Consider the following 9828-nt stretch of genomic DNA (forward strand, 5'->3'; position numbering starts at 1 on the left):
ACTGTGATGCTAACACAGATTTTGCTCAGAGTCCGTGGTACAAGATCAGTGGGTTTTAAGCCTTTTACATCTGCAGGGTAGTGTGGCATTCATTAAGTACGGGACTAGACTGGGCATTGGCTTCAGTTTTTTTCAGAGAGAGTTTTCTGCCACTAACCAGCTGTGTGACAGGCAGAAAGTCCTTTCTCTTTGAGCAGAGTTGCATGTACTGCCTCTTCCTGCTTTCCTTCAAAGGCAGCTACAGTTGCAGGAGAGCCAGGCAGAGGGCTTGGAGGGCTGAGCCTTGCTATGCAGAAGGGAATGAGCCTTGGGTTCCATCCCTGGCAGCTCATGAGTTTCTGAGCTTTGCCAGGAATGACTCCTGAGCACTGCTGGGCTACTGTCTCTCTTTTGCCCTACTGTCACAATGAAGACTTCAACCCATCTCTCCAAGCTTCCTCTACACAAGTCTGAAATCCTACCTTCAGGAAAACAAGGAAAATGAACAGGTCTGCCTTCTCTTTTCTTTTTCAAATTTTCTTATCTTTATTTTGGGGTCTCATCAGCAGAGCTCAAGGGTTACTCCTGACTGTTTGGGAAGACTCTAGGGGACTCTGGCAAGGAACCAAACCTGGGTCAGCCTCATGCAAAGCAAGTGCTTTCCTGCTGTCCTATTCACTGCAGCCTGTGCTTCCTTTTTATCATTTTTACTTTTTATTTCTGGCTATTAATCTTCTGTGCTCAGGGTTACTCCCTAGCTCTGTACACAGGAATCACCTCCTGGAAGTGCTCAGGGGGAATGCCAGGGATCAACACCCAGGTCAGTTGTATACAAGTTCTCAAGTTTGGTTTTACTGTTTCCTGTTACTGTTTGACCAGTTGGTTTGAGGTTAGGATTGAGTTTAGAGCCCTGCATTCAGGTCAAGGGAGTAAACTCACAGTGGCAGTGATGGGGTGTGTGTATGCCATACTCTTCCCTTACTTTGGACAGTTGGCACTGGCACCTCCGTGTGAAATTCCAGTGCATTTCTCCTACCAGACCTTTGGGGAAAGGATCAACATTACAGACACAGACCACCTGTCTGGCATTTTACGCCCTTCTTGGGGGAGAGTGGTCCAGAAGGAAACATGGTTTAAGATAAATGAACTAGATGATAATAAGACACACTCCTGCCCTCCCTCCCTCTCTGTCTGTCTCTGTCTCTCTCCCCCAGTTATCAACATGCCTGATTATTAGCACACCTCATGAGCGGGTGGACCACTCTCCTTCCTATTTTTAGTGAAGTGTTTGGGCCACTCCCAGTGGTGCTTCAGCTACCTGACTATGTTCAGAAATTATTCCTAACCAGCTCAGGGACCCTATGATATGCCAATGATCGAACCCTGGCAGCTGTGTGTGCAGATAAATGTCCTCCCCACTGTGATATCACTCTGACTCCAGCCCTTTCTAACAGCATCTTATGTCTGAGCTGACCCTGGCCCCTGCTTAGGTGTGCGGGTGTTTGTTTGATGACTGAACAAACACATCACACAGTAGAGCTCATCTATGCTTCCAAATCCTCTGCTCTGCCAAGTCTCGGTGCTGAAAATTACTCCACTGACCATTTACTTTTCCTTCCTAGAAAAATAGGGGAGGAGATGCTTGGCCTCTGAGATCTCCAAAGGGTATGAGAGGGGTAGCTTCTCCCTGGAAAGTGCCCTCCTGCCAGCAGTTGTGGAGCGTTTGGAATTCTAACACTTTGAATGAGTAGCACCAAGGGGGCACTTAGCAAAGGCCACATTTTGGGAGATGCTGATTTAGGGGAAATGAAAGATGAGGAGGAAGAGGGTAATGAATGCTGGAAACCCCAGCCCTACTTAGAGTCCTCAAGAGGAAGATCCAGGAGAAAACTCTCCCCTCAAGGTTGGAACAACCCCCCCCCCCAACCCTTCAGCCGCCACCGTCCTAGGATGGGGTGCGTATGGGGGTCATACTACTTACAGATCTCCAACTGGGGGGCTAGCCGAGAAGCGAGTGGATGGAGAGCTCAGATCTGGCACACCTCGCAGGCGGGGGGCCGTGCAAATCTCCCCCGCAGCCCGGGACGCCCCACTTTATACACCCACGACCAGCTGGTGGGAAAGGGGAGCGGCCAGCAGGGTGGACAGACACCCCGAGCGGGCCCACCGCAGCGCCCTCTGTAGGCTGCAAGCGAGGAGGCGCACCTGAGCTGCTCTGGACCCGGCAGGCAGGGGCGCACTCGGGGGTGCACCGGCCCCTCTCAGTCCCCACTTTGTTTGGGACAGTTTCCGGTGTCCTCGACAAAGGGGTTTACGTATCTAGAAGGGGCAGCTAAGCTGGGGGGCGTTCTTGGGAGTCAGGGGCAACTGCAGGGACTTGAGTCAGCTCAAGACGGGGTCCCTTTTTTGGCACCTCTCCCCCGCTGGTGCACCGAGGGCTCATTCATGCCCTGGTAGGCCCAGTGCCAGGCCTTGATTCCCCCAAAGCACTCCAACCTCTCTCTCCACCTCCAACACTGCTGGGAACGGCGCGGGGAAAGGGGAAATTTTTTACTTTCCCAACTTGTTGTTTCTATATATATATATATATATATATATATAAATATATAATATATATATATATATATATATATATATATATATATAACCCAAGCAAGAAGCTCCTGCCCCTGCTGCTGCGGTGACTTTGGGTCTCCCAGGGTGCCGGGCATGTGAACTCTGGCAAAGGCGCTGCGCGCTTGTGCTTGTGCAATGCGTGTGCGTGTAGCTGTGTTGCACTTTGGTCGGGATCCAGAGCAAAGGGGTGCGTGATCTGAGCTGGGAAGTCCCCCCCCCCAACTTCAGAATTCCTTGCAAAGGAGCCGCTGCGTAGGAGGGTTCCCACAGACTCTGCGCGACCCCTCCCCAAGTTCCCTGCACAAGGCTCGCCTCTCTCCCGCACATTGTTCCTCTCTCTCTCTCCTCTCTCTCTCATCTCTCTCTCTCTCTCTCTCTCTCTCTCTCCTCTCTCTCTCTCTCTCTCTCTCTCTCCTCTCTCTCTCTCTCTCTCTCTCCTCCTCTCTCTCTCTCTAACTCTCTCTCTCTCTCTCTCTCTCTCTCTCTCTCACTCTCTCTCTCTCTCTCTCTCTCTCTCTCTCTCTCTCTCTCTCTCTCTCACTCTCTCTCACACCCGGCCTGTCTCTGACTCCAGATCTCTCCCGGCCCCCATTCCTCATCTCACCCCCCAGTCCTCATCCCCTTCCACTGTCACACGCACGTACACCGGCCTTAAAAGGAAGTCGAGGCGCTGGGCTGGCCCCTCGCCAGCCAGGCAGGGGGACCAGCGGGCAGTTGAGGGGTGCCCAGTTTCCCCGCCTAGCACGCACCAAGGGCCTTCCATCCGGGCCGTCTCCCTTCTCTTTCATCTCTCTCTCTCCTCTCTACTCTCTCTCTCTCTCTCTCTCCTCTCTCTCTCTCTCATCTCTCTCCTCTCTCTCTCTCTCCTCTTCTCTCTCTCTCTCTCTCTCTCTCTCTCTCCTCTCTCTCTCTCTCTCTCTCTCTCCCCTGGCTCAGGGCGTCGTGGGGCGCAGGAGGGAGACAGCCCAAAAAGGGCAGGCAGGAACCCCCCCAGAGCCGCATACCAGTTGGGCTGCCCGCGCTCCCCTGACTAAATAAGGAGCCCTGAGGCCTCTGGGATCCATGGGAGGCAAGGGAGGGGGGCACAGGATGCCGGGGACTCAGCCTCCCATTGCAGTCTCGGGGTTCCCGGTTGGGAACTGGACTGCATGGCCAGCTGCTTCCAACCAGAAGTTTTGGAGAGAGAGGACTGAGGATGGGACCTCTCTTTGCTTTGAGACAGGTGGTGTATCTTAGTCAACAACCCCGGAATTGCCTGCCAATAACCCCATTTCTCAGATGGGGAAACTGACCCAGCAGAAGAGATGGCAGACATTGGTTCCCTCCAGCATCCTGATTCTACTTGCCCCAGGCTTAAAAAAAAAAGATGGGGGGAGTAGGTCAGCTGGCTTTGTGGCAAAGCACATATCTAGGGGTGAACAAATAGGTCTGGAGTATGCCAGCGCGTATCTTGCCAGTCTGATCACAAGGAAGTGGGAGCAAAGACTGAAATGCCTCAGTTTACCAGTCTGTCCAATAGGAAAAACAGCGATTTCTCTACTTGGAGGTGATGCCACCATTCTTCCCAAATCCAGCCTGTCCTGCCCAGGCCCCTGCAAACCCCTCAGGGGCCCCTCTTCATCCCTGTACCATAAACTCACTGGCATTCATCTCACTGGCTCCTCCCACCTTCCCCAGTCAAAGGGTGGTGAAAAGCCAGCAGCTGGGGGACACCCCCCCCCCCCAACAGTGATGAATGGGCCACTTTCACCAGTGCCTTTTCATGTCTACACTGTAAAAGGAGTGGAAAGAGTTTGGGTGCATAGGAAAGGGCGGGAGGGGCAGGCTGAAGGCTGGATGGGTCACCTGCAGGCCCAGAAAACCCAGCCCAAGCTGTGGGTTAGCCAGTCACAGTATGCTATACTCAACTCTTGAATAAACTTTTGGAAACTTCGATGAGATCATGATCAGGCATCCTTAGTTTAGGCTTATTAACACCTTCAGTTACTACTTTCTTTTTGTTTGTTTTTTGGTTTTTGTTTTTTGGGCCACACCCGGCATTGCTCAGGGGTTACTCCTGGCTGTCTGCTCAGAAATAGCTCCTGGCAGGCACGGGGGACCCATATGGGACACCAGGATTCGAACCAACCACCTTTGGTCCTGGATCAGCTGCTTGCAAGGCAAACGCCGCTGTGCTATCTCTCCGGGCCCCCAGTTACTACTTTCATACCCAGGCCTTAAAACTCCATGAAGTGGGCACTCATTCATTCATCCATCCATCCATTCATTTATTCAGCATAAAAGCCAGGGACCTGGTGGGTTGAGCCTAAAGCTCAAGTCAGTGGTGGTACTTCCAGTCCTGTCATCCGCACCTTTCCATGTGGGGTGAAGACTCAGGATCTGGGACCAACCGGCAGCCTTGGGAGGACAGTGACCACCGGGCTGCTCCCCCAGGAAGGGCAGAGGGTATTCTCCGCCCCCAGGGGTCACACATCAGGTTGGCATTCCACATGGACTCACTGACGTCTACACACCTTTAGTTGAGGGGCTTGTGCATATTCTTGCTGGGGGCTGCACATTTTTGGAGGAAAGTTTTAACTTATAAATTCTTTTTCTTTCTTTCTTTCTTTCTTTTCTTTCTTCTTTCTTTCTTTCTTTCTCTGTTTCTTTCTTTCTTTCATTCTTTCTTTCTTTCTTTCTCTCCTCTTTCTCTCTCTCTTCTTCCTTCTCTTCCTTCCTCTTCCTTCCTTCCTTTTCCTTCTTCCTTCCTTCCTTCCTTCCTTCCTTTCTTTCTTTCTTTTTCTTTTTTTTTTTTTTTGGTGTGGTTTTTTGGGTTACACCCGGCAGTGCTCAGGGGTTATTCCTGGCTCCATGCTCAGAAATTGCTCCTGGCAGGCACGGGGGGGACCATATGGGACACCGGGGATTCGAACCGATGACCTTCTGCATGAAAGGCAAAATGCCTTACCTCCATGCTATCTCTCTGGCCCCAACTTATAAATTCTTTAATTAAATAAAAACACGAAGTTGTTCATGACTGAGTTTCAGTCATACCATGTCTAAAGCCCTTCACCAGTGTGTATTTTCCTCCACAAATGTCCCCAGTTTCCCTCCTTCCCTCCCCTGTGCCCTCCTCCCTACCTCTGGTGCATTTTCTTTTTCTTTTTTCTTTTTTTTTTTTTTTTTTTGGTTTTTGGGCCACACCCGGTGATGCTCAGGGGTTACTCCTGGCTATGCGCTCAGAAGTCACTCCTGGCTTGGGGGACCATATGGGATGCCGGGGGATCGAACCGCGGTCCGTCCTAGGCTAGCGCAGGTAAGGCAGGCACCTTACCTCTAGTGCCACCGCCCGGCCCCTGCATTTTCTTTTTTTTTTCTATCTCTTCTGTCTCTCTCCCTCCCTCTCTCCATTCCTTCCTTTTTTTCTTTTAGGCATCGTGGCTTCAGTATTATTACTGAAAGGGCATCATGCCTATCACTTTCCCTCCTTTCAACTGTTTCTGTCCAGAGTGATCATTTCCAGTGCTTATTGTCATAGTGCTCCCTTCTCTGCACTAACTATACTCCTCCACTTTTTGTGGCAAGCTTCCTACCATGGGCTGGTCCTCATCTCTATTGTCTCTAGATAGTAATACTAGCTATCTTATTTTTTAATATCCCACAAATGAATGTGATCATTCTATCCCTCTCCCTCTAACTCATTTCACTCAGTATAATACTCTCCATATTCATTTGTGCATAAGCAAATGTCATGACTTTATTTTTCCAAACAGCTGCATTAGCAGAAGCACAAAGCTATAGTTGGGGCCTCACATATATGCTTGTTGGAGCTCGCATTTCCTGGCCAAGTCTCTCAGATCTTTCACTGTGTCTGGAGTGGGTAGCCCCCTTTTATGTGGGACTCACACATCTAGCTGGGGAGTGCTTAGAAGTCTCTGGCCAGGCCTGGGGAGGCAGAGACTACAACTGCCTAAATCCACACTATTCCTCTGGGCCTGTGTTTCCCGTTTTCTTACGAAAGCTAAACATAACTATCCTGACCATCCAACAAAGAACCAGTCTCCCTGGGGCCAGCACAGAATAACTGCAGAACTTACATCCATCTTAAATGTAGCACAGATATTTATAGTGGGCTCTGTTGTAACTGCCAAGTCAGCAGCGACCAAGATGCCCTTTGGTGGGTGAAAGGGTAAGGAAATGGGGGTGCATTCGGAAGACAGTTATTTGACTAATGAACCAAATATTGAATAATTCTGCAATGCTGTGAGGCCCTGGGACAGAAGAGAGGCATGAAGATGGTGGCAAGAAGGGGTAGTGGTTGGGGTTAGGAGAGAGTATAGGGGACTGATTAGGGTAGTGAGAGAGGACACTTGACTTGAACATAGCCAACTTGAGTTCAATCCCCACCAGCCCATAGGTCTCCCCTAAGTATTGCCAGGGAGTGATTCCTGAGTGCAGAGTCAGGAACATTGCAATGTGGTAACCAAAAAAAAAACCAAAAAAACCCCAATGACTAATGGTGAATGTGTGTCAATCCACAAGGCTCAAACCTAGAGAAAATGGCAGCAGTACAACTTAGGGGCTTTTGATGAAAATAAAAAATTCACCCATGGTTAAAAACAAATTGTATTGCCCAGTTCTAGGGAGATGGTGCAAATGGACAGAAGGCATGCCTTGCGCAAGGGAGCTTTGGGACTTCATTCCTAGCACCTCAGGCTCCCAAAAACAGCCTTTGGGGATCAGTCCCAAAGCACTGTCACTCTCAACCCCAAAATGTGCTATTTTGGTGGCTCTTGTGGTCTATTCCTGACAGTTTTACTCTAAACCTAGACTGCTTTACCCCACTGTGTTTTATTGAGCGACAGTTTGCCCTCACTTTCATTCAGAAAGATATCGAGTCCCACACAGTCCTTTGTAGAAGGGTTGTTAGAAAAACCAAGTATCAATGGCTGGGCCAGCATTTTCCCAAATGCCTTTATTCTGCTGCTTGTTTGTATGTCACAGCAACTTGGATACTTGCAATACCTTATTTAATAAAGAAAAAAGGAAACAAAACCAACCCACGAAGCCACTGGCTTTGTGCAGTCCTATTTCTGTGACTTCTGTGGCTATGGTCCCTGTAGCAAGAGAAGAACGCAGGCCATGGTGCTGCCTGCCTTCTGACTTGACAGCCCCTCTGTTGTGTGGGGGAAATTTTCCCTGAGCACCTCAAAGGATGATTCTTCACAGAGTACCCAGGGGGCTGGGCACATTCCCGGCAAGTGATTTAATCCTTCATATACACTTGGCGTTGGGTTGAAAAGACACATCTAGTTTTACATAATCGTACAGGCATGTGATACAAAAATGTGTTTGTGCACATAATTATCAAGTCATCTGTCTCATGTAAACATATAGGCGAAGATGATAAATTTACCATTTTCAAACACCACTTGAGCTCTTGCTCCAAATTTTATTCAAATGGCCCAAATTTTCAATTCCTACTTTTCCCTCAAACCCATTTGGAGTTTCCATTCCTGTCACTTTTTTTTTTTTTTTTTGGCACAAGCCCAAGCTCTGTACACCGTCTCCCGCCACTTTGAAAGAGAACATCTCACAAGCACCCTGGGAAACCTTAGACCATGGGAACATGGGACTGTAACTCTCGTATTTACATTTCTCTCCAGTTGTTTCATGTCGCCATCTGTGCACTTTTCAAACTACTGCATTAGATATACATGGACACTGGTCTGAAATCCCACTTACAGAAATCTCCGCAACATGTTTCCTTCCCCATGGCCTTTCTTGGTGGAATAGCAGAGAAATCTCAGAATGAGAAATGTAAAAATAGGTGCGTTCCCTTCTTCTTTAGATAAGAAAAAAATATATTAATCTCTTTTCCAAATCAATATGACAACTACAGGTTGAGATGGTCCTGTCCCAAGACTGTGACAGATAAGAATCATCCTTTGAGGGGCCGGGCGGTGGCGCAAGAGGTAAGGTGCCTGCCTTGCCTGCGCTAGCCTTGGACGGACCGCGGTTCGATCCCCCGGTGTCCCATATGGTCCCCCCAAGCCAGGAGCGACTTCTGAGCGCATAGCCAGGAGTAACCCCTGAGCGTTACCGGGTGTGGCCCAAAAACAAAAAAAAAAAAAAAAAAAAAAAAGAATCATCCTTTGAGGTGCTCAGGCAGATCCCAGGGCATAGACTCTGGGAGAATTTTTCCCCTTCACAACAGAGGGGCTGTTGAGCCAGAAGTAAGGCAGGCATCACCATGACCTGGGTTCTTCTCTTGCTACTGGGATCGCAGCCACAGAACTCACAGAAATAGGACTGCACAAAGCCAGTGGCTTCATGGATTGGTTTTGTTTCCTTTTTTCTTTATTAAATAAGGTATTGCAAGTATCCAAGCTGCCGTGACATACAAGCAAGCGGTAGAATAAAAAAAGAAAGCACCACGGATTATAAGTAATGGTTGTTTAGTTTTAAAGTGGATGTTTTTCTATCAATATGCAAAATGATAAACTCCAGCATTTTTTCTTAATCTAGTCATGCGTGACTGTAATTCCTGAGGTAAACAGTGTCCATGGCCAAAGTCCTTGGATGTAAACCCAGTCCTTTGAGAACAGTTCAGCTATTTATATCCCTACATACAATACAATGGAATTCACAATTAGAACCAAATTCTACACATTCTTTTTTTTTTTTTTTGAGGGGGTGTCCCATAGTTTAATACTCAGGGGTTACTCCTGGCTCTGTGCTCATGAATTACTTCTGCCAGAGCTAGAAGGGGATCATGTGGAACGCCAGTGATTGGACCTGAGTTGGCTGCATGCAAGGCAAATACCCTCCCTGCTATATTATCACTCTGGTCCCAAAGCATTTCCTTTAAAAACTAAAAAATTGGGTCAGCACAATAGCATAGCATTTGTCTTGCATGTGGCAGATCCATGAGGGACTTGGTTTGATCCCCCATGTCCCATATGGTCCCCCTAGCCAGGAGCAAATTTTTGAGCACATAGCCAGGAATAGCCCCTGAATGTCACTGGGTGTGGCCCCCAAAAAAAAAAAATCAACTAAAAATTTTCTTTTAAAAAACCCTTATATGGGGGGCCGGGCGGTGGCGCTAAAGGTAAGGTGCCTGCCTTGCCTGTGCTAGTCTTGGACGGACCGCGGTTCGATCCCCCGGTGTCCCATATAGTCCCCCAAGCCAGGAGCAACTTCTGAGCACATAGCCAGGAGTAACCCCTGAGCATTACCGGGTGTGGCCCAAAA

The 9828-nt window shown here is 48.8% G+C and overlaps 1 protein-coding gene across 1 annotated transcript in view; it reads right to left on the bottom strand.

Moving 5' to 3' along the window:
- Nucleotides 1–2034, bottom strand: part of MYH11 (myosin heavy chain 11) — an 85430-nt gene extending 83396 nt beyond the window's left edge. The window contains 1 exon segment of the mRNA XM_049789258.1: nt 1961–2034. The gene's annotated coding sequence lies outside the window, so the exon portion shown is untranslated.
- Nucleotides 2035–9828: the final 7794 nt, after the last annotated feature.

Source organism: Suncus etruscus, chromosome 15 (assembly GCF_024139225.1).
Source record: "Suncus etruscus isolate mSunEtr1 chromosome 15, mSunEtr1.pri.cur, whole genome shotgun sequence".
NCBI classification, from domain to species: domain Eukaryota; kingdom Metazoa; phylum Chordata; class Mammalia; order Eulipotyphla; family Soricidae; genus Suncus; species Suncus etruscus.